The sequence below is a fragment of the Microcaecilia unicolor genome, chromosome 9 (assembly GCF_901765095.1).
Source record: "Microcaecilia unicolor chromosome 9, aMicUni1.1, whole genome shotgun sequence".
In the NCBI taxonomy this organism is placed as follows: Eukaryota; Metazoa; Chordata; class Amphibia; order Gymnophiona; family Siphonopidae; genus Microcaecilia; species Microcaecilia unicolor.
In genome coordinates, this window is record NC_044039.1 from 214147554 (window position 1) to 214172407 (window position 24854).

The following is a 24854-nucleotide window of genomic DNA, read 5'->3' on the forward strand; positions in this document are numbered from 1 at the left end:
CTATCATAATAGGACACAGTAAGAACATAAAGTAGGTACCTGGTTAGGAGGAAGGGTGGGGGGAGGTAGGGAGGGGGGGGGAAGGGATAGAAAGGGAGGGAGAGAGTGTGGGAAGGGGGTAGGGGTAAAGGGCACAGGGGGGGATGTTTAGAGGCTAATGGAGATGGGGGGTGAAAAGTACAAAAAAGTGAGAAACATGTATCAGTAAAGCCTGGATTTTCTTTGATGGTCTATGTTATATTTCCACTGTAAAATGAAGGTGATTTATTGTGCTTGCTATTTCTGTATTGTGTACAGTGTGTTTTTCAGGTCAATAAAAATATTTTTTAAAAAGATGGTGCCAGCAGAAGTTTTTGATGACAAGCAGAACAGTTGCACCCTCATTTTACCTAACACCCCATCAATGGAAGTGGATGATTTGAAGGAGCTGTAACAACGAACTATTGCCCGAGGCAGTGAAAAAAAAATAATAAGGATGTGCATTCATGATCACATATTAAATTCATTAGCCCTTCTTAAAATTATAGGGGCCCTTCAGTGCGCTGAAATCTGGGCTTAACGTGCAACTTTCCAACGTACTTTTATAAGACATTTACCATTTTTTCAAATGTCTGGTTCTGCGCTAATTTTTGCATCAGCGTGTAGTACCTGTAAAAATTAACACGGGAGTCATTACCGCCTCCTATTTAGGAAGTGTGTTCAATTCTGGTCGCCGTATCTCAAAAAGATATAGTGGAATTAGGAAAGGTGCAGAGAAGGGCGACAAAAATTATATGGGAACACTTCCCTATGAGGAAAGGCTAAAGCGGCTAGGGCTCTTCAGCTTGGAAAAAAGGCGGCTGATGGGAGATATGATAGAGGTCTATAAAATAATGGGTGGAGTTGAACGGGTAGATGTGAAGCGTCTGTTCACGCTTTCCAAAAATACTAGGACTAGGGGGCATGCGATCAAGCTACAATGTAGTAAATTTAAAACGAATCAGAGAAAATTTTTCTTCACTCAACATGTAATTCAACTCTGGAATTCATTGCCAGAGAACGTGGTAAAGGCGGTTAGCTTAGCGGAGTTTAAAAAAGGTTTAGACGGCTTCCTAAAGGAAAAGACCATTATTAAATGGACTTGGGAAAAATCCACTATTTCTGGGATAAGCAGTATAAAATGTTTTATATATTTTTGGGATCTTGCCGGGTATTTGTGACCTGGATTGGCCACTGTTGGAAACAGGATGCTGGGCTTGATGGACCTTTGGTCTTTCCCAGTATTGCAATACTTATGTAAGTGGTAAAGGCTCTCTCTTTAACTCCATGTTAGTCAGTTAGCGAGTACTAATCATAATGCACTTTTGCCATGTCGATGGCATGCCTCCTCCAAAAAATATCTTGAAAAAATAACTAATGCATGAGTTAGTCCATGCAAACAGGTAAAATTCCACAAAATGCTTTAATGTGTTAGAGTTTAATGCCCTTTAGTGCCTGAAGAACTGACTTCACGAGCACAATCAATTTGCACTGATTAAAAAGTTCTAATGCAGGTTATAGTTCTTTATTAAAACGAACGTGTGAAAGAAGGAAAAATTCTGAAAATAATGCTTTTTTTTTTTTGCATCTGTACAAATCCCTAAGGAACAAGAAGAAAAAGGAGCCTCCTTTCCAGGATAATGTTCTCACGTCCACCCATGCATGAACCACCGTTTTGATCCTTCTGGAGCCACTGATAGGTTCTAAAATTTTCCATGTGGATAACAACATTGAACAGAGAAGCAGTTGGAAACACAAGCTCACTTTCTCTCTCACAGATACTGAGTAAACTCACAGCTCCTTCCTTTCAGAGATGGGCTAAACCTTAAATAAGAAACCAAAGCATTTCCATACCCTTGTGTAAGCTAACAGCTGTTGGAGGTATTTTAAGCACAAAACAAGGACCATTGTTATATCTGTGCATCCAGTTTGGTGATCCCTCACAACAGTGATTTCTTTTGGGAGCAGGGCTGCCGAGAGGGGGGGCAGTGGGGACAAAAATTCCCCGGGCCTTCAAGGGGGGCCCGACGCTGGGATTAGGCCGCCGGCGCTGCAGTTCCCGGTGTCATCTGCCTGCCTCCTTGGCTCTGCAGAAACCGGAAGTTACATCAGACGAGGGCGGGACACAGGGAGGGAAGGCCAGAAGAGAGGTGATCTGCGACTGCCGCCTTGAATGCAGGGGGCCCGGAGCTGTGGAGGCAGGCAGGTGACACCTGTGGCTTGCGGTAGTGTTGGCGCTTGTTTTTGGCACGTGTTTGGCCATTTTTTTTACCACTGCTAGGAAAAGGGGCATTTTTTAATGGGGCAGTAAATGGCCATGCTAAAATTTAAAGTAGCGCGCAGTTATTTACTGCCTGATCTCTTATCCCCCCCCCCCCCCCCCACTGATGTAGCAGTAAGGGCTCATATGCTACTTGTGAGGTCATCAGGCAGCATGCTCCATTCTGGCCACAATGCCAATTACCGCCAGGAACGCCCCCCCCCCCCCCCCCCCCCCGCGGTACAAAACAGAAATTTATTTTCTACCACAGAAGCTAGCACGTGCCAACTTTGCCCACGCTACCCCTGCAGTAGTGCCGATTTGGCGCATGCTACCTGCGCATTACCCCTACCGCTGCTTAGTAAAAGGGGCCCCCTTATGCGTTTTCATTCAGCCATTTTTTCAGCACAGAAGCAAAGCCATTGAGAGGTCCTTTTACTAAGGTGTGCTGAAAAATAGCTTGCAGTAGTGTAGGCCTCTTCAGCTTGGAGAAAAGGCAGCTGTAGGAGGTCTATAAAATAATGAGTGGAGTGGAACGGGTAACCGTAAATTGTTTGTTTACTCTTTCCAAAAATACTAGGAATAGGGGGCATGCAATGAAGCTACAAAGTAGCAAATTTAATACGAATCGGAGAAAATGTTTCTTCATTCAGCGTGTAATTAAATTCTGGAAATCGTTAACAGAGAATGTTGTAAAAGCGGTTAGCTTAGCGGGGTTTTTAAAAAAGTCTGGACGGCTTCCTAAGGGAAAAGTCCATAGACCATTAATAAATTGACATGGGGAAAATCCACTGCTTATTTCTGGGATAAGCAGCATAAAATGTATCAGACTTTTTCGGGATCTAGCTAGGTATTTGTGATCTGGATTGGCCACTATTGGAAACTGGATGTTGGGCTTGATGGACCATTGGTCTGTCCCAGTGTGGCAACACTTACATACTTATGTGCAAAGAGGACATATTCCTTGTGAAAGAACACACCCTGTATCAAAAGGGTGTGCATTATTAGTGGCAAATGATAAAGCACAGATTTTCATCTTTTCTGCTCCTTTTCATTTGATAACGACATGTGATAGCATGAGATATTTCATTGACATTTTCCACGCTGTTGCAAAGGAACGCCTGTCCCTGGTAAACTTAGAAGAAAGCCGGAACCTTGACATAAACCCAAGGCCACCAAATGCCACAGACGCTTCTTCTGCAGGGATGTCACTGCTTAAATTCTAGGACCACACATTTTAAGACACTGGCAGTGAAGGTATCCCATCAGTCAGCTGGGAGAAGGTTAAAGGTTAGGCGGGAGTAGTGGGAAAGGACAAGAGTTTGAATACAATTCCATTCAACTAAGGTCTCAGTTTGAAACTAATATTAAAATATCCACGTTCTGAAGAAAATGCCTCGATTATGTAAGACCCATATCCTAAAAAAACTTCAGACTGCCCAAAATACAGCATCAAGTCTCATTTTTGGCAAATCACGATTTCAATGTGCAACACCTCTTCGTGTAAAACTTCACTGGCTCTCTATTAGAGAAAGAATCATCTTCAAATTTCTCACATTAATCCACAAGATTATCCATGATGAATCTCCGGACTATATGCTCAATCTGATTGACCTTCCCACCAGAAACAGGTCTATAACTTCACGGACTTACCTCAACCTACATTACCTCAATTGCATAGGACTCAAGTACAAAACCTACAATGGATCCAACTTCTCCTTCTTAGGCAGCCAACTCTGGAATGCACTCCCCAGACCTATCCGATCAATCAGAAACTATTTACCTTTCCGGAAATCACTAAAAACCCATCTGTTCAAGCAAGTCTATCCAAATGACCAAGACTAACCCTATTAACCCATCTACCCAACACATATTCAGGAGACAATGACATTAACCTAGAATTCATCTCCCACCAAATTTCCCTTTGCTTATCCCATGTCCCATCCCCCTCTCGCCTCCTTCACCCCTCTCCCAATTGCTCGCTTAATCTTGTTTATACCTCTCCTACTCCCTTCACCCTTGCCCATCTATACCTACTTAACCCTTTTATTATTCTGCTATACCTTACTTATAACTTCTCTATCAATACTCTGTAATCCCTATTACTAACTACGTAAGCCGCATTGAACCTGCTTTGAGTGGGAAAGCGCGGGGTACAAATGTAATAATAAATAAAGACGGTACATTAAGTGCAAAATAAACAATCATAAGATAGTTTTACAGAAAGAGATGCGGACAGAAAGATTCAAAACTTACAGAAACCAGCAGTACACTTGCGTCATTTTATCAAGGCTGGGATTGATACAAAAGGAAGGGGAAAGACCAGATCAAGTAATACCTATAACACAACATAAGACTAATTTTTTTTTTTTTGGTGGGGGGGGGGGGGGGGGGGGGGAGAAAAGCAAAAAGGACAATCACCTAGGGCCCCAATTAAGCTAAGTAATGTCAATTTAAGCAGAGCTATGAGACAGAAATGGGCTGGCACTATCAGGGCCTACTATTCCTCACTTTCAGACCTGACCGCTATCCTCTGGATTCTATATAGCGTGCCTAGAGATCCCTGACAAAATCCAGGCGTATTCTATAACAATGCACGTAATCTAATTAGTGTGGATAACAGCACTTAAGTAATAATGAGCACTAACTGGTAATTAGAATTTATGCGCACAACTCGCTAAGTGTATTCTGTCACGCAGTGCGCCTAAATTCTAATGTGCGCAGGCAAAAAGGGGCGTGAATCTAGGTGGAGAAATGGACATTTCATGGGTGTTCTGAAACTTACATATGTTGTTATAGGTTATGGCCCTCTGTGCTTAAATCTACGCCCTGGGATTTTCACCTCATTTTCACTGGTGTAAATGGAGGTGCCTAGTTTTAGGTACTGGGATATTGACTTAGTGTATTCTATATACCATACCTAAATCTAGGCGCCGCTTAGCCGCTTATAGAATATGCTTAGGCGGAAATGTTTTCCATGCGGCATATACAGAATCTCCCCCTATAGGGTTAGCAACTTTCTTGGAAATCTGGGGCCAGTGGTTTTCCACCAGATCATGCCAGAATGCCAACCTGCAACTTCTTTGGACTTTGGTTCTTTACTTCATAGAAGCTGGTACGGTAGGTTTTTTGTTTGTTTGTTTTGTTGTTTTGAAATAGAAAAATGCAACTAATTTGATAGCTATAAACAGATAAGACTGTTTGCACCCTGGTCCACAAAATTGTTTATGGTGAAGCCATGGTCTATATTTCAGACCTCATAGACTTGCCAACTAGGAACACAAAAAGATCAGCACGCACATTCTTGAATCTCCACTTCCCCAGCTGCAAGGGACTTAAATATAAATCCACATATGCATCCAGCTTCTCCTACATAAGTGCGCAACTATGGAACGCGCTACCAAAGGCCATAAAAACAATACACGACCTAACAATCTTCTGAAAACTACTGAAAACCAACCTGTTCAAGAAGGCATACCACACAGATCCATCCTAAATACTAGACAACTAGACTTTACATCAACTAGACAAAACTGAACTCTTTACACTAGACTGATAACCTTCATTGCCACTAATGAAAGTTGCGCAATACGCACTACCTCTTTACTTCTCATGCCGGAAATGAACTTTCTATAGTTGTCTAGCTTATTCTATAATTCACTTTATCATTTAGGAACTTCAATGCAATACCACTTGTATTTCTCTACCCGGAAATAGCGATCGCCATTACGGCATAATGTAAGCCACATTGAGCCTGCAAATTGGTGGGAAAATGTGGGATACAAATGCAACAAATAAATAAATAAATAAATAGACTAACATATTCTTTGCTCCCTGCTTTCAATTCCCAGTTTTCTGTTTCAGTTCCCTCGGCATAAAACTTTCTAAAACTTCATTTTTTTTCCATTTAATCTGTACAAGCACAGGGGTCCTTTTACTCAGGTGTGCTGAAAAATGGCCTGTGCTGGTGTAGACATGTGTATTGGATGCACGAAGGCCCATTTTTCAGCGCACTTGCAAAAAAGGCCTCACTTTATGGCCAAAAACGGATGCGCGGCAAAATAAAAATTGGCGCGCTTCCATTTTGGACCCGAGACCTTACCGCCACCCATTGATTTACCGGTAACGTCTTGTGCGTTAACCGGGCAGTAATCATCGGTGCGTGTACACTACCGATTACCGCCCGGTTAGCACCGCACACCGGAAATTTTCCATCGCGCATAGTGGACATGCATAAAAAATGAAATTACCGCCCAGGCCACGCGGTAGCCGGGCGTTAGTTTCAAACTGACACACGGGCGCGCGTAGGCGCCTACGCGGTTAGTAATAGGGCACCACAAAGCGTAAACTCTTACAAAATGAATCCATAAACTGATGCTGGACTTTTATTTTAGTGATTGATTTTATTTCTTACATTTATATCCCACATTTTCCCACCTATTTGTAGGCTCAATGTGGCTTACATAGTACCGGAGAGGCCTTTGCAGGCTCCGGTGTGAACAAATACAAAGTAGTGATGTGATAAGATAAAGTTCATGTGGCACAGCCACATTAGGGAATCGTACAACGGAAGAGTTGTGTTATGTCCATTACATTCTTCAGTTTTGTTGTGTTTGTTTTAGAATGAATCGTGCTTGGCTTCCAGAAATCCATTCCCAGTATTATAGGTCTAAAATCTGTAGGAATGACTCCGTAAACATGGAGTCATTGATGCCGATACTGGCTGAATTTGTTAGAAACTAGAATGAAAACAAAGCCCATACATATAATTTAATAAAATAAAGCTGATATGATTCTGTCACGCTGGCCAGAAATAACATCAGTGGCCACTGGATGCAGCTCAAAACCTTTTCCACTGCAGTCGGCATGACAAATGCAACAGAACCAACCCGGGATTTTCACCCTTCCCAAAAGTACTCCACACTCCTGTATTTTCCCCAATGAGTACAAATGACGAAAAACAAAAAATAAATAAAGAATGTCTTTAGTTTGTCAAACAAGACTCATTTCTTTAGAAAAAGGGACAATGTCTATATATTGAACTGCAAAACAGTTTTCAAAATAACTAGGGCTCTGGATTTTCTCTCTCTTTTCTCTTTCCCCACCCCGTGGTAATTGCCAGTTATTTTCCGTAACATAAGATTAATCACTTCTTTAAACTAGGGAAGTGGAAATGTAGAAAATGGAGGCTACAACATCCGTGAATATGATCAGATTTTCACGCTTGCCATTTACTACCTTGCGTTTTGTTTCTCAAACTAATTGCCAACTGCAGAACCACCCAAAGCTGTCTCTCATGCTGCATACGCTATGTCTGGGGACTAATTGTCCCTTTGTTAAGGAAGCTACTTTATATCACCAGGGAGGCAGCATTGTATGCGATAAGTCCAACACTGTAGAATTACACTGGCTCTCCATTAAGGAACGTATTGCCTTCAAGGTCTGCACCTTGATTCACAGGATTATTTGTGGAGAAGTTCCTGGATACATGCTAAATCTAATTGACCTACCACCCAGAAACAGTTCCAGTTTTTCTCGATCCTACTTAAATTTACATTACCCAGATTGCACCGGCCTTAAATACAAGTCTACCTACGCATCCAGCTTCTCCTTCATAGGACCACAGCTGCGGAATGCACTACCCAAAATCTTTAAAATCAACTCAGAACCATCTAAATTTCAGGAAATTACTGAAGACCACCCTGTTCAAGAAGGCTTACCTTCCTGACCCAACCTAATGTACCTCTTTGATACAGCAAAATCCATGGACCTTATCTTTTTCACTTTTATTATAATTGTTGTTCTGATACCTATATGTTTACTATTACATTGTTTAATTGTATTTTATTGAACTGTAGCCTGCCCTACGGTCTTGTGTAAACCACATTGAGCCTACAACTAGTGGGGAAATGTGGGGAACAAATGTGTTAAATAAATAAATGTTACCTCCGTGGTTGACAACAGTGAAAGAGTGTGTTTAAGTACATAAGTACATAAGTAGTGCCATACTGGGAAAGACCAAAGGTCCATCTAGCCCAGCATCCTGTCACCGACAGTGGCCAATCCAGGTCAAGGGCACCTGGCACGCTCCCCAAACGTAAAAACATTCCAGACAAGTTATACCTAAAAATGCGGAATGTTTCCAAGTCCATTTAATAGCGGTCTATGGACTTGTCCTTTAGGAATCTATCTAACCCCTTTTTAAACTCCGTCAAGCTAACCGCCCGTACCACGTTCTCCGGCAACGAATTCCAGAGTCTAATTACACGTTGGGTGAAGAAAACTTTTCTCAGATTCGTTTTAAATTTACCACACTGTAGCTTCAACTCATGCCCTCTAGTCCTAGTATTTTTGGATAGCGTGAACAGTCGCTTCACATCCACCCGATCCATTCCACTCATTATTTTATACACTTCTATCATATCTCCCCTCAGCCGTCTCTTCTCCAAGCTGAAAAGCCCTAGCCTTCTCAGCCTCTCTTCATAGGAAAGTCGTCCCATCCCCACTATCATTTTCGTCGCCCTTCGCTGTACCTTTTCCAATTCTACTATATCTTTTTTGAGATAAGAAACAACTTAAAAGCATATTTATGTTGCTACTAATTGGGTGTCCGCCATGTACGTCTGATCTGGACTGGTCACTGTTGGAAACAAGATACTGGGCTAGATGGACCATTGGTCTGACCCAGTATGGCTATTCTTATTTTCACAGGTCTGCTTTGGTGTAGGCTGAGGGCTAAGCTTTTTATATATAAGCCACATTGAGCCTGCAAATAGGTGGGAAAATGTGGGATACAAATGTAACAAACAAATATATTAAGCAGGGTGATTCAGTTTATTAATATTTAATTTAATTTATTTGGATTCATTTACTGCCTTTTTGAAAGAATTCACTCAAGGCGGTGTACAGTAAGATTAAATCAAACATAAGCAATAGACAATTACAGCAGTAAAAATATTCAAATAACAATACAAAGAATGGCATTGAGGGGCATTTTCGATATGACATCTAAAAATCCGACTTTGGATGTTTTGCAAAAAGACCAAAATCTGAATAGGAAAGAAGGTCATTTTCAAAAAAGAACAATGTTTTATTTTTTTGAAAATTCTGTTTTGAACAAGGTTTTGTGATTTGGACATTTTGTTTTTGGTCCTGAAAAAAAAAAGTCAAAGTGCAAAATGCACAAAATCAAGCCAATAGGATGTAGGAGGAGCCAGCATTTTTAGTAGACTGGTCCCCCTGATATCCCAGGGAAGCAATAGGGCACCCTAGGGGGCAGTGCAGTGAACTTCATAAAATGCTCCCAGGTACACACCTCACTATTGCTCCCTTACCTTGTCTGCTGAGACCCCTAAAACCTACCCCAAACCCATTACCCCCAACTGTACACCACTACCATAGCCGTTAAGGGTGAAGGGGGGCACTTATATGTGGGTACAGTAGGTTTCTGGTGAATTTTGGAAGGCTCATAGTTTCCACCATAAGTGTAACAGTTAGGGGGAGGTATGGGCCTGGGTCCACCTGTCTGCAGTGTACTGCACCGAGCACTAGACTACTCCAGGGACCTGCATGCTATTCTGATGTACCTGAGTATAACATCTGAGGCTGGCAAGTAATGTTTTTAATCACATTTTGGGGGTGGGAGGTCAGTGACCACTAAGGGAGGAAAGGGAGGTCATCCCTGATTCCATCCTTTGGTCATCTGGTCATTTAGGCCACCTTTATGTGCCTTATTCATTATAAAAGTAGGTCTAGCTCAAAACATTTTAGTTTTAGTCCTGGATGGTTTTGCTTTGTTCCATTATAGCTGAAAAACTTCCAAGTGTTAGGAATGCCCAGATCCTGCCCTTAACACACCCTTGAAACACCCCCTTCTGATTTGAATACACTTCTAACAGAATTCATAGCAAAATGTCTAAAACTTGGTTTTGAAAATTCCAATTTGGATGTTTCCAAATGCAGATTTATGCCACTTTTGGCACGTTTTTCTCTTTTGAAAATGAGCTCCATAGTATAATACTTTACTATGTCAACACAATATGTAGTAGAACATTTTGACAGACAGCGTAAGGTATAAACAAAGATGGAACATACAGATAGGTAAGAGAGTAAGAGGAGTTAGAAAGTAAGGTGACTAATTTAAAGAAAGGTGCAGATGAGGTTAGTGAGATAATTAAACGTGATCTCAGCTAGTGTAGGAGTGGATATGTATGTTTGTGGGTGAAATTTTGTTTTGTATTTTGGTTGATGGTTTAATCGACATGAATGTATAAATAAATTATAAGAGACATCAGAGAGGCAGCACGGAAGCAGAAACTTCTCACCATCGCTTCGTCGGCCCTTCCCTCACTCACTGTCTCCCGCCCTCTGACGTAACTTCCTATTTCCTCAAGGGCGGGACACAGTGAGTGAGGGAAGGGCCGACGAAGCGATTTCTTCTTTACAGCAGCGCTGCAGATGGATGGAGCTCGTAGGCAGGTGGGGACCGTGTCGGGGTGGTGCTATGCCGGAGGGGGTATCGACGCCGGTGGGGGGTGTCGTGTTGGTCTGCACCCGGGGGGGTGGGGGGTGCAGCGGCGATCCACCCCGGGTGGCAGCCGCCCCCGCTACGCTACTGCAGGTACCCATTAATCTGCAGACACAATAGAGTTTATGGTTAGGCTATGCAGCTCTCAGAAGCTCAGGCAAAAGGAATGTAATACAGCTACAATTTAAATGATGGACAGTAAGCTATGAGAGAAGAAAAGTACAGGGGAAACAGAAAGGTGCCATTATGATTATGTCTGTTATTTTATTGATTTTGTCTGTTATAATTTGTATATGTTGCTGAATATTATATATGCAAATTTTGTTATCCGCATAGGATTTATGAGATACTAGTAAAAAAAAAGGCCCGTTTCTGAAACAAATGAAACGGGCACTAGCCAGGTTTTCCTCGTAGTGTGTATGTTTCAGTGAGTGTGTGTGTGAGAGTGACTGTGTGAGAGAGAGAGAGAGTGACTATGCGATTGTGTGTCAGAGAGAGATTGTGTCTGTGTGGTTGTGTATCTGTGAGTGAGTGTGTGTGTGTGTTTCAGAATGACTGTGTGTGAGTGCGTATGTGAGACACAGTGAGTGTGAGTGTGTCCCCCCCTCCTACTCCTCTCTTCCCCTTTGCCCCCCCCCCCCTCTTATGATAGCTAAAGTAGCATCCCTTCCCTTACAGGCGAGGGCAGGGCAAACACTCATGGGCAAACTTTGATCTACACCACCACAGATTTAGAATGTTGGGACTTATGGAGGCTTCATTAGAATGTTGGAGGTGCGTTTTATATATAAAGAAGAAGCGGGGCTACAAGAGTTTTTATAAGAAACAATTTTTACAACAAACAACAGTTGCAGTGGCCCAGCTAAGTCACAGACGAGTAGCCGTTTTTTTTTTTTAAGGGAAGGGGGGAATATTTCCATGACAGTACAGAGTAGTGGATATGGTCCCAGGATATTCCATAACGTGGAATGTGCTATTTAATGGTACACAGTGACATAAAATGAATATAGGAGGTTTATTTCCTGACCATAAGAATCAAAGTACTCAGATTCCATACAAGTACACGGCAATAATAAATACGTCAAAGTCAGTGACTGTAATCAGCCCTTTTGTCCCCTGGTAGCTAAAGCAATGCTCCATGCCATTGTGTTGAAAAGATGAAGTGTTTTAATATGTTTTCTCTATAAGTACGATGGTCCTGTTATATGAGAGAAATCACAGCCGTGCATTATTGATAGAGGACACGGGAGATGCAGGGAGCTGTGCTGGAGGAATACCAGTCTTTCCATTTGAAGATTTGCAGACTGAAAGTTCACACTAAAGGGAAAGAGAATGGGACTTGATATACTGCTTTTCTGTGGTTTTTGCAACTACATTCAAGGCAGTTTACATGGTAATGGTCAGGTATTAATTTTTACCTGGGGCAATGGAGAGTTAAGTGACTTGCCCAGAGTCACAAGGAGCTGCAGTAGGAACTGAACACAGTTCCCCAGGATCAAAGTCCACTGCACTAACCACTAGGCTACTCCTCCACTAGCAACATTCCATGTAGAATCTCAAATAGTAGCAACATTCCAGAATCTCAAATAGCAACAGAATCTCAACATTCCATCTAGAATCTCTCTCAAATATGGATGATATACTGCCTGTCTGAGGTTTTTGCAACTACATTCAAAGCTGTTTACATAGTATATGCAGGTACTTACTTGTACCTGAGGCAAGGGAGGGTTAAGTGACTGGCCCAGCGTCACAAGGAGCGGCAGTGCACATGTGGCTTTTGATGTTAAACAAATTAATACAGGGAAAATGTTGCAATGCTTAACACACCGTCCTTTTGATAAGATATAGGAGCAATGGTTGGCAATGTAGCCTTGTGGCAAAAGCCATAGAACTGTACAGGCTAGAGAACCAAGGCTGGAACTGCCTCACCCAAGAATCCTGAACAAGTCAAGGTGCTACTCTGCTTCCTTGTCAATGATCGGCTGCCAGTTTCTTATCAAGGGGCTCTTTGCTGGGAAAACCCTTTGTTTTAATGAAATAAGGGGCTCCCGGGAACATGTGACAACTTCCTCCAGTAGACCCATGTCTCGTGCCTTCATTTAAACCTTCATATAATTATCCCCAGTTGTGTCTGATTATTCAAATAAAAACTTCTGCTTTAAGATACTAAGGGGGGAGTTATCAATGTGGGCTACCATTAAGATGTGCTATTTTACCACTAACTTGTGCTATTTTAGTGCAGGTCCCATTTTATGCAATAAGTTCTAGTTACTAATAACTGGGGTTAACAGTAAAAATGTGTCTTAATGTTAGCCCATGTTAATAATTTCCCACTCAATTTAAGAAAAAATAAATAAATGTCTCTAGAAATCAAAATCACTTCTATATAAAATGAAAGTGAGCCAATTACTGGACAATCCTTGGAAGTTTTATGACAGGAGACAGTGTGATGTCTCACCCGTGTACCAGCCATATTGTGAGACTCCAAACATTTATTACATTTGTACCCCACGCTTTCCCACACATAGCAGGTTCAATACGGCTTACATAGTAAATAGAATTACAAAGTTCTTGTAAGGAGAAATATTACAGACTATAGTAAACATAGTAAAGGCCTTAAGAATATATGAATTGAATACGGAAAGGTGCAACAAAGAAAGTATAAGGAAAAGGGAATGGGAGGGGTAAGGTGTAGGGAAGATGGTGAAGAAGGACTAAGGGATAAGCATGAAAGAGAATTGGGAGATATGGTCTAAGATATAACCATCATCAGAACAGGAGTCATGTGGGTGGGCTTATATGGTTAGGTCGGGTCATTTGGGTAAGCTTGCTTTTGAAAACAATAGCAAACTTATGAGGTTTATGACTGCCTATGTGTATATATATGTGCGTGTGTTTATTTGACAACATTTTTATTTATTTGAAAGTTTCCCATATATAACCCAAGGCCTTTTTTTAACCTCTGGGGGGGGGGGGGGGGGGAATCCCCACAACCTGGTCCCAACGCTTAGTCAGAGCCGTGGCCTTTCTTAAAACTGCCCCCTACAACAATCGAGCCTTCCACGGCTCCAGAGCACCCGCATCTGTGAACTGTGGCTCACGCTCCAGGACCCCCCCCCCCCCCCCCCCCAAGGTAAAAAAATGTAAAAGCCTTGGGCTATGTATGGGAAGGATTCAAATAATAATTAAAAAATCTGTCAAATTAAAAAACACACACACATATGCAGTCATAAACCTCACAAGTTTACTATTGCTTTTAATAGCATCTGTGAATGTTTGCGGTCACACAACATGGTGATAAGCTCCGCCCACTGCCTCCAGCCCACAGAATGGGTCAGATAGGTTCATTTAGCCTCCTATTGTAAAACCTCCTTGGGACGATCAAGCCATTATGACATCATTGATGAGGTTACCTCTTAGGCATTGGTGGAATGTGGCATTATGACATCACAATCTCAGCTCCTGTACCACACACTGCACACTCCACCAATCAAGCCATTATGACATCATTGATGAGGTTACCTCTTAGGCATTGGTGGAATGTGGCATTATGATATCACAATCTCAGCTCTTGTACCAGACACTGCACACTAAGGGGAGAAAGTTATCAATGTGGGCTACCATTAAAATGCATTATTTTACCAGTAACTGAACTATTTTATGCAATGAGACCTAGCAACTAATAACTGGGGTTAACAGTAAAATAACATGCATTAATAGTAGTCCACATTGATAAGTACACCCCAAAAGCTCCCAAAGTATTTTGTTAGACCATAATTAAGACGTCAGTTGGTTGTCTTAGATAAATTTGTTTTCCATTAGCCCACTCTAAAATCATTTACTGTAAGTGAACTTTAAAATTGGGGGAGAGGGAGACCTTTAGCTGACACCTCCAATCTACATGACTGTGGGCAATATTAAAACAAATGAAATTTTATTTAAAAAAAAAGCTTAGAAGACATTTTATTAAACAGGCCATCAGTAAATAGGATGCCAATTCCTTCTCGTTTTTCTTTAACAATTTCCATTTCTAGGCATCCCCCCAAATATCCTGGGCCTTACTATCTCAAATACACATTCACGGAAGATTTGGCCTGGCCGGCTACTTCTCTCATTATACTTGAACCAGGCAGGGAAAGATTTAAGATGCCAGTGCCGACAGACAGCATTAGGGAGAGACTATTTCTCCACCAAAGATCATAAGCAGGTCCTAAAACAAGCAAACTTGGGGGTCCTTTTACTAAGGTGCACTGAAAAATGGCCTGCACCTAAAAAAAAAAATGCCTTAACATTTTTGCCAAAAATGGGACGTGAGGCAAAATGAAAATTGCCACGTGTCCATTTTGGGTCTGAGACTTTACGACAATGCCACTTGACGCACATAGCTGCTGCACATCAGAAAATAACAAAATATTTTTCAGACGCAAGTAGCGGATGCTCGCCAAAATTTAAATTACCGCACAAGGGCCACATGGTAACCAGGCGGTAACTCCAATTTGGCGCACGCAGGCGCCTACACAGCTTAGTAAAAGGGCCCCTTGGGCTCCTGTTTAGCCGTGTTAATCTGCACCTTCAAAATCTGGTGCTTTGACCAATCATCTATGTTAAAACCCAGGCCTGGAACAAGGAGTAGAAAACTGACTGGGCCAGGGTGTTAGCAGAACTTTCCATGGCAAGGCAACGTTCACGAATGGACACAGACAATATTCCTCCTTGAAATAAATGCTTCCCCTCCCAGTCAAAGAACCTTTGTTTTCATTGGTTCTCGGCACCTTTCACATTTTAATACCTGCATTGTGGTGGCTGTGTTTGTAAAGCCCTGAAGTCCCACTTAAAAGCAGTATATCTTACAGTTGCATTGCTTTTTTCCAAGAAAGAAAATTAAGAGCAGCGTAGACTACTCTCAAAAAGCTTAAATAAATACAAAGCTTCCAATGCAGCTCAGGAGCCCTGTGGCCAGGTTCCAGCTCTCTCCAAACGACCCACAGAGGTTTCAAGAACAAGTCTGTTCAGCAAACCAGAGTCCAAGGAGATTCCCCCTCACTGCCAGAAATAGGAAGACGGTGTATTTTGCTTTTTATGCATATTTCTCCCACGCTTAATTGTTTTTCTTAGCGAAGGAAAGCAATCAAAGGGCAACGAAATTAATTTGCGATTTTATACTCAGGAGACGGCATGCATAATTCCCGGAAGTACTGATCTGAGCCCATTTCAGCATTCTCAATGTCAAACTGCACAATTGCATTCGCGTTAATTTCCAACGGGGAGAAGTTATTTTTTTTTATAGATATAATTCATTTCTAGGAATTGGCAAAATAAATCATTAGCTACAGTTAGGAATTTAATAGCCCGTGAACTCCAGTGCAATGCTGACAGAGTTTAATTTATCATTTATTAAGGAGCACGGCTTTTCTAAGCTGTTCTGGCAACCGCGATGGCTCAAGAAGAAGGCGTCACATTTCCGTGCAAAAAAATCTTTGGAAATCCGCAGGTGGCTGTCTGTGTTAGGAAGGGGCTTCCTGCAGACACCTGTGGAAACATCTGGACTTTTTTTTGTAATGTCTCGTCTTGTTTAATGCTGACTAGCAGTGCAGATCCTTCGTAACCTTCCCGAGCTTCACAAAACATAAACATTTCTGTTTGCAGAAGAGAGAATGAAATTGTCCTGTTTGGCCACCTGGATGCACTGAACCAAAAGGTCAGAGACACTGGATAAAACATTTCTTTTCTTTTTTCAGCTGAAGCTCTCTAGCTAGCCAGATATGTATTATGAAAGGATTTCACCCACAACAGGTTAACCAACCTTCATTCCTGTTTATAAAAGACTGTGCTATCATAAGAAAAAAACAAGTTATGATAAATAGCCCCTTTGCTTTGACAAAAGGAGAGGTGAAAAATGATTGCTAATTGCCAGAAGGTGTTTTTGGTGCGTGTTAAAGGCAGTATCACATGCCTGTGATTTCTTATAAAAAGATATTGAGAGAAATAGGTGTCCAACACAGAGTTAATTAAGGATTCTAATATGTTTATCACCAGAATCAAATCTCCATACATCTTCATGGATAACTTGTGCATAAAATTTGCATGGTATTATGATTTCAGTTGTAAAATGTAACCTTGATTTTACAGTATTTTCTTCATAAAAGTCTACTGGTAAATCTTACAAAGTCATAAAAATCTCTTTTTTTTTTTTTTTTTTTACATTCTGTCTTAAAGAAACAGTACTGGATGAAAATATGTCAAAGCAATAAAAAAAACCCTGTCTTTTTCTTATCATCAAATAGGAAATATTTGTTTCAAGGTCCACTTATTTTATCACTGGAAGCATGGTGCTACTGTCCTGTTTATCATCACAAATGAGCCACACCCTCAGTAGAAAGAACACGTTTAAAAATCTATTTTTTTAAAAAAGTCAACACATTTAGTTTTCTATATAAAATTACTCTATAGATATTGTGATAGAGCAAAAAAAAAAAAAAAAAAAAAAAAAAAAAGACAGCAGTAAATCCAAGGAAGGTTTAAACACACACACTCTCTCTTCCCAAAACCCTAGGCAAACTGGCGTGTTGAGGACTAAAGCTGAAACTTGCTCTATGAGTTTATCAGAAAGAGTATGACTCCTTCCTCTGACATTATTTGTCTTGCTCTGGAGATATTAGCTAGTTCTTTTTGACAGAATCTTTATCTGTTCAATTCAGTAGATTTGAGATGACACACTTTCAATCTGAATGAATTATTTAATCTGCAAGACCAAAGGTCGCGGTTCCACTGGATAATGCTTTAGTACTCTCCGAAAAGAGTTGATTTATTCTAAGGGGAAAAGACCCTATGGGCAGAGGACACTCACAGGGCTCCGGAACTAATCCAGAGTGGTCCAAACTCATTTTGGAGTCCTGTTTAGTGCCTTGTTTCTGTGATAGGTTGGCAGATTCGATATACCTGCAGTCTCTCTGCTGGTATAAAAGATAATAATACAGTCATTTAGGAGGGAACATTAAAATGTAGCCAGGAAAATGTTGACATTCTGCAAATATTTTAAGAGAAATAATCTGACATTTGAAAGAAGCACACTCGTGTTTTCAAATAGCTAATTTAAAATATCTCAGAGAGAGCAATGACCTAAAAATGTAATTTCCCTGCCCTTTCTAAAATACCAGCAAGCAAGTTATTTTGTTAAGAAGGTTTTCACCCCTTCGTAACTACATTGCAGTGATATAGTTTTTCATATTGGGTTAGGCATGTCTATATATCCTTTCGGGTGCAGAGAAATTGCTTGTCACAGTATAGATTAATTTTCCCAGGTTCCCTCCACGCTGAGAAGAAAAACCTCCAGCTAGAGCATAAAGGAGTAATCGGTGCTGGGTACTTACTTTGGAAACACCCTGAAGATTCCTCTATTTTTAAACGCTGACATGTTTCCAGGTCTAGATTTCAACAGTTTAGTCCCAGGGTGTTACTGCTGTTCAATCAGGGCAGAAGCGTTGCTGATTGGAATTAGCAAGTCCTCAGCAGTGAGGTGGTCCGTTTCTGAAAGAGGGTCAGAGGGGGCTCTCAGGATGTCTCAACCATGTTCAAAATAGCCCCTCCCCCAGTAAATCTCGAAATCTTCTTCTCAGGCAGGGCATGGGTATAACTCTTACACAAGTCCATGGAAAGTTTTAGTTGGGAATCCTAAAGTATATTTAACACAACCAAGAAAAACTTGGGGGGGGGGGGGGGGGGTGGCCTTTATATATAGTTTTAAAGATGGCATTAACTATCTGCTTCTCATAAGAATAACCTGCCCTAATGGTTAAAGAAGCGGGTTGAGAACCAAGGAAGTGAAGATTTAAATCCCACTGCTGCTGCTTGTCATCTTCCTTAAGTCACTTAACCCTCCTTTGTTTCGGGTGCAAAGTTAGATTGGAACCCTCTGGGGACAGAGTGATTGGCCTTGAGCTACTACTGAAAAGGTGTGAGGTAATCCAAAAATCTTTCTCCTTGACACAATTCCAAACAAGCCCTATACTTTGGGCATGCGATTTCAGTTCTGTTTTAATAACAAAAGAGACCTAATCCAAAGGAAGGAGGAATCTTTCTAAAAAAAAAAACGTGAATATTTCATAAGGTCGAGCTATGAATATAGGAAATTGTATCCATCAATCCTGGAAAAAAGTATATTTGTGGCTTTCCCCGTTGGATATTAAGGCCTCTGACTCCAGAATCTTCTTTTCAACTCGGTTCCTGGTAGCTACCGTCCAGGACTGCTTGCTGATGTAAAATATAATTTGATGGCTTCAGTTCGTCTCTGGAAATCACTGTGGGGACTCAGCGTACCCAGATAATAGGTGTGGAACTCACAGGTGAAGCATGTTTTCTGCAGTGAAGGACTGCATGCTTCTCACAGATAGATGTCACCCATGGACCACGCTTGAATCGGTGTGGCAGCAAAAACAAAGTTATGAGAGTAATCTGAGGAAAAAGGAGCTGCTACAATTTTGAATAAATAGTCATTGTTTTTCTAAAAAAAAAAAAAAAAGCCTCTCAAGGGTTCATATGTTGCTTTTCTAATATTTTTTTTAAGACAATGCATTCCAGGACTGATTTAAATCGCAGTTGTCACTTATTTCTTAGTAGGCTTCAAGTGAGCCCTAAACTTAAAAGCAGGACATATATTGTATTATTCAGTTACGTTCAGCCATTGCACAGCTAAGTATTTGGCCGTGGGGGGGGGGGGGGGGGGGGGGTGGGTAGTCGTTTGCTAGAGATTTAATGTAAAATTCAAGAAAAACGGAAGTATGTATAGCTGATAACAACCCCTGTTAAAAAAAAAAAGTCACGTTGTGAAAAAGCACAGAGCAAATTCTCTGCCTGCTCCTTCCTCTTTTCCACAGTAAGAATGAAAATATTAACTTGGAAAATTGTGAAGCAGCCCTGATTACCTGATCCGGTGCAGATGGAAAGAGGTGGTCAGGCCCGTTGCTGCTCTTAAACACCATCAGCATTTTAATAGCTACACTGCTATCCCAATGGCAGGTTAAAGGCCAGCAAGGTGTGTGTGAATGGGGGGGGGGGGGGGGGGCAGAGAGGCTATTCTTGAATTATAAACTCCTGTAAGGCTCAGAGTGGGTCCATCCCAGAATACTGCCTGGGATGGTACACGGTATCTTAACACTTCTGTTCATTGCCGATGGTGGCAAAGGAGCCTGCCCTGGCCTCTTGCCATTTCCAGGTATTGATGAGGTCATTTTATGATTGAGGGGGGGGAGGTGCTGCTGCTGCTGCTTCGCTTTAGCTTTATTGCTGCCCTCCAAACGTTTAATGTCTTCAGGCCCCCATACAGAACAGCGATCTTGTCTTTATTAAAGAAGGGCATTTATTCAATAATTAAAAAAAAAAACCACGCAACCTCAGGTCTTATTAGTAACCCAATACAGATCCTGTGCTAAGTGTGGCTCGCTGATGGTCTGGATGCTGATCATCCTTTTTTTGGGGGGGTTGGAATCGAAGCTCTCTGCTTCCAAAATAACGTTCGATTCTGAAACACACAAACTAGCCCGCAGGACTCCGGCACACACCACTGGTGCTTAACGTACCCTATGAAGCGGATTTCATTCATTCATTCATTCACTCACAAAGAATTCGCATAGCCTGTTGACTGCAAGATCCAGAAGGACAGATGGCTTCATTTCTCTAGCTTCTCTCTCATTAAACAAAGGGGGGGGGGGGAATCTAAGCTGATAATGGCCCCTGCTCTCTCTCTCTAACCAGCACCTTCAAGACTTTACCCTACCTCTTTGCTAGATGAGTGCCCCCGCCCCTCCCCCTCTGCTCAAGCTGGAGAGAGCATCAGCCCCGGTATTTTCGCCTCTACCTGCATCTCCCCCCCCCCCCCACCACCCTTGCCACTGAGCAAACCGCAGTCTCTTCAGAAAGCAGCAGCAGCAGCCCTAGTCGCCCATTTCAAAGTTAGCCCTCCAAGCAACAGTAGCCCAGGCGGTTCTGAAATGTCATTTTGACATCGATTCTTCCTTCCCCCCCCCCCCCCCCCCCAGCCCAATCTGCAGCTGGGCACCAAGAGCAGCGATCTGGCCCTCGGAATGATGCTAAGACATAAATGATACATTGAGATGGCTCCCCATTAACAGGATCATAAAAAAATATGTCACGCTGATGAAGCCTTCCAGAGCCCATCGCAGTCCAGTCATTAGAAACGGGTTTTCAGAGGCTGTGGGTTTCGGATCTGCTGGAAGATCCGCCTGCGATATGATGAGATTTTGGGGCATGCATGATTAACTGCCTCCCGTGGACTGGAATTCCCAAAGCCTGCTGAAACGGATTTGGAATTTATTTCGCTTTGCAATGCATTAAAAAAAAAAAAAACAAAAACGGACAGAGATCATTTACCTGGCAGGATCCGATCGCCCCCTTCCAGCGCTGTGCATAATCCTCTTTGTGTCCCTTTCCAACCACACACATCACCACACAAAAATAAAAAGGCAAGGAAAAGGCAAAATGCAAAAACTTTGGTTCTTGCTAGTTCAGCGGGCTGATCCGGATCTCCCCTCCGCGCCAGAATCCACTTGGGCGGCCAGCGGAATCCCGAACCGGAGCCGGCCGTGTCGCTGCCTTCCCCGGAGCGGACCCTCCTTCCCTAGGAGGCAGTGGCATCATCGTGCCCTCTCCACCACCTCTTCCTCCTGCTAGCCCCCGGCTCCGGCATCCCAGCACATCCACTTGCCCCCTCGTCTTCCTTCCAGAGGAGGGGGGGGGGGGGGGGAGAGAGAAGGAAAGGAATCAAGAAAGCTGCAGTAGCCCCTGATCAGGAACAGGAGCCCTGCGACTCCGGCAGGGCTGTGCTTGGAGCAGGCGTGTGACTGTGACCAAGGTCCTGCGCTTGCCTTGCTGCAGCCAGGACGCCCGAGAGAGATCTGCCTGCTGCCTGCTAATAATGTAAAGTCATACCTTCCCCCCCCCACCCCAGGGAGATGTTTACAGTAAGGAATTCAGCTGATGCCTCTTCTCTTTCTCCTCCGGAGTCCCTCCTACTCTTTGCAGCTTCAAGAATGCTTGGAAGGCAAGAGGCGAAGTGAGAGCTTTCCAAGAGCCCCAAGTCAGGCTGCTGCCTTTAACTCCTCCCCTGCTGAATCAGCCGGCCCAGGGCTGCCTCCAGCCCACCTCCCCTCCCCTGATGCTTTCCTACGACACTTGCTTTTTTTTTTTTTTTTTTTGACGCTATTTTGCTCTATCCGGCTTGCCCCTGTTTCGAAAACGTTTAAAACCAGAAGTGATTTGAAGCCATCTCTATATATTTCGTCCTCGTATCGGGCCACATTTTAACACATCATTTTGGTGCATCAGGCAGCTGGGAATAAAACAAGTGAGCTTTCCTGGATTTATCCCCCCCCCCCTCCTCCTCTAGGTACAGGAATGGGGTAAGTGAGTCTGCCACGTCCGGGAGGGAGAGAAGGGGGGTTCAGGGTTGCTCCTGGCTCTCTCCACCTTTCTTTGGTGACATAAGCGACCAGGGTGAAGAAGTTGGTTGCTGAATCCTAAGCAGAACGTGAAAGGAAGAGAAATGAGCTGCGAGAACAGATGGTGCTGGGGCTGGATGGAGACTACCTAAAGTTTGGGGAAGGGTTGGAAGACCTCGGTGGCAGCTACCGCCAGCTCGGATCAGCCATCAACCTTCTCCAAGGAGAAGCATGAGAAGCAAAGCGTCAGATGCACTGAAGTCCTCGGTTATCGGGGATTTGTGTATTTACTGCAGAGGGCTCTTTGCAACCTCCTTTGCTGAGCTGTAAGTTCTGCGGTGGATGGGTGGCTGCCTTTCGCATTCAATAACGTTGTTATAGCACTCGCGAGCTGTAAAGTCAGCATTTTGGAGAGGCTGCATGACTTTTATCTTAGCTAAAGTTACTGTAGGGAATTAGCCGACTTGTCTGTTCATGATGCGGTGCTCTCTGGTTAATTCGACACCGATTTCGAGCAGGGGAAATTCTCCAGGCTATCATTTCATTCTGTGGCTTGCTTCGGAACGATTTCCGCCTGTTTAAAATAAAAAGGTGTGCTGATTTTTATTATGCTACACCGATCAAAAAAAAAAAATCTGAGTATATTGTTCATATCTTGATGTTAGAAATTTGGTTTAGGTGGCTCAGGGAGGGGATTCTGGTAACAAAACCAGAAGCCCTCTCCCTCCCTGCATTTTCATAGATTCATCAATAAAGGAGACACCGATTTAGGAAAATCCCTAAGAAACTGCAGCCCTGTGTGTCTCCTCGGCCTGAACTATGAATCACATTCAAGAAGGGCGAGTCAGATAATTTGCTTTTTTTTTTTTTTTGCCTTTTCAGTGTCAGCTGAATTGCTTTAGACAATAATTGGTAACAGCTGTATATAAAAGCCTCAGCCGAGCCAGTGAGGTTTTGTCCATCGCTTTCTGCAAATTCAGTTCAGGTGGAGCAGGGACGAACTGCTATGTAGATGCAAAAAACAGAGAAGTAGATAAATAGGTGAATTAATTGTAGCGCTTCTCCTCCCCCCATGGCTTATCACCATTTTTCACTTTACCAAGCTAAGGCAGATTCCCAGTGGATAAAGAACCGAAGGGGATATACATTTAAGCTATAAGGGGCGCCAGAGTGGATTTCCAGCAAAAAGAGGAAAAGTAAGCTCTTTGAGCAGGGACTGTCTTTCTTCTATGTTTGTGCAGCGCTGCGTATGCCTTGTAGCGCTATAGAAATGCTAAATAGTAGTAGAATCTGCCAGTTTCCTCTCACAAAGAACTTTCTCTGGGGGGAAAAAAAGAGCTTTCAAGAATTAGGATCCCACCCCCCCCCCCAAAAAAAAAAACCGTTGGTGAGGGTACAGCATTCAATTGATGACCTCCATTCTAAATAGCATTTGTTGAGGACTTCAGGTTATCAATAGAAAACAAACAAAATAAAACATGGAAAAGAAAATAAGATGATACCTTTTTTATTGGACATGTCTTAATACATTTCTTGATTAGCTTTCGAAGGTTGCCCTTCTTCCTCAGATCGGAAATAAGCAAATGTGGTAGCAGATAGTATATATAAGAGAAACATCAAAGCATTACTTTGACAGTCTGACAGAGTGGGAGGGTGGGGGTACCATGGGGACATCAAAGCATTTCATTGATATTCTAACAGGATGGTGTGGGAAGGTGAGAGGAGGGTGATAAACAGAGAAATACAACTTTATGGTTTATAATGAGTTAGAAAACCCAGATCCTTATTAAGTCCTGTTTGTTGGGTGTCAAAATATTCAATCATTCTTATTTCAAAGGTCTTACGTTCCTGTATTGTTTTAAAATTACCTTTCAGTAATTTTGTTTGATTTCTATTGATAACCTTTAAGAGTGGACTAACACGGCTACCACACCTCTCTACTTGAGGACTTCAGGAAAGCAGTGTGCTCTTTGGTTGTTAAGAGGGGGCAAGTAGCAACCCACCTTACAGACGACCCTTTTATGTCGCTGTCCACCCTGCTTTGCTTGAGGTAGGCTGCTCTTTTTAGGTTCCCCCTGGCCTTCCTCCTTCTTTAAGGTGTTATAATTAACATGATTTTATCTTGATGAGCAGACTGGATGGACCGTACAGGTCTTTATCTGCCGTCATTTACTATGTTAAGCAGAATAGCCAGGGGGGGTGGGAGATTATTCTTGTGCTCTTAAACTTCTGGGAGCCCAAAACAGACAGCAGGAGGTCTCTGAAGTAGGTTGCTTACGGGGCTATTTTCAAAGCACTAAAGACTTTCCAAAGTTACATAGTAACCTATGGAACGCTGCAGTAACACGAGACCCCAAATGTTTTCCCACCAGGTGGACAGGCGGTGCCTTTTAGCCCTGGTCAGCCGGGGATTTACAGTAATCTCATCAGACAGTCTCTCGGGTGTCACATGTGAAGCGAGTTCAGCCGGTCTCGGAGGAATGTCCCTGCAGCAGCCGTGACACAGAGCTGACATTCATTACTCCAGTAACAAATATGAAAAAAATCTCCCTGCAGCATTATCAACATCTAAGTAGGAAAAGGGCTAGGGGAAAAT

The 24854-nt window shown here is 42.5% G+C and overlaps 1 protein-coding gene across 5 annotated transcripts in view; it reads right to left on the reverse strand.

Annotated features, from left to right (window-relative positions):
- Positions 1-21848, reverse strand: part of FLRT2 (fibronectin leucine rich transmembrane protein 2) — a 138232-nt gene extending 116384 nt beyond the window's left edge. Inside the window, exons 1-3 of one of the 5 annotated variants that reach the window (XM_030215199.1) lie at positions 21192-21848; positions 18176-18332; positions 17653-17758 (exon numbers count right to left, since the gene is read on the reverse strand). The gene's annotated coding sequence lies outside the window, so the exon portion shown is untranslated. Of the gene's footprint in view, positions 1-17652; positions 17759-18175; positions 18445-21191 lie in introns of those variants that run through there. The other 4 variants (XM_030215200.1, XM_030215197.1, XM_030215198.1 and 1 more) reach the window with 4 other exon arrangements.
- Between the last annotated feature and the right edge of the window lie 3006 nt (positions 21849-24854).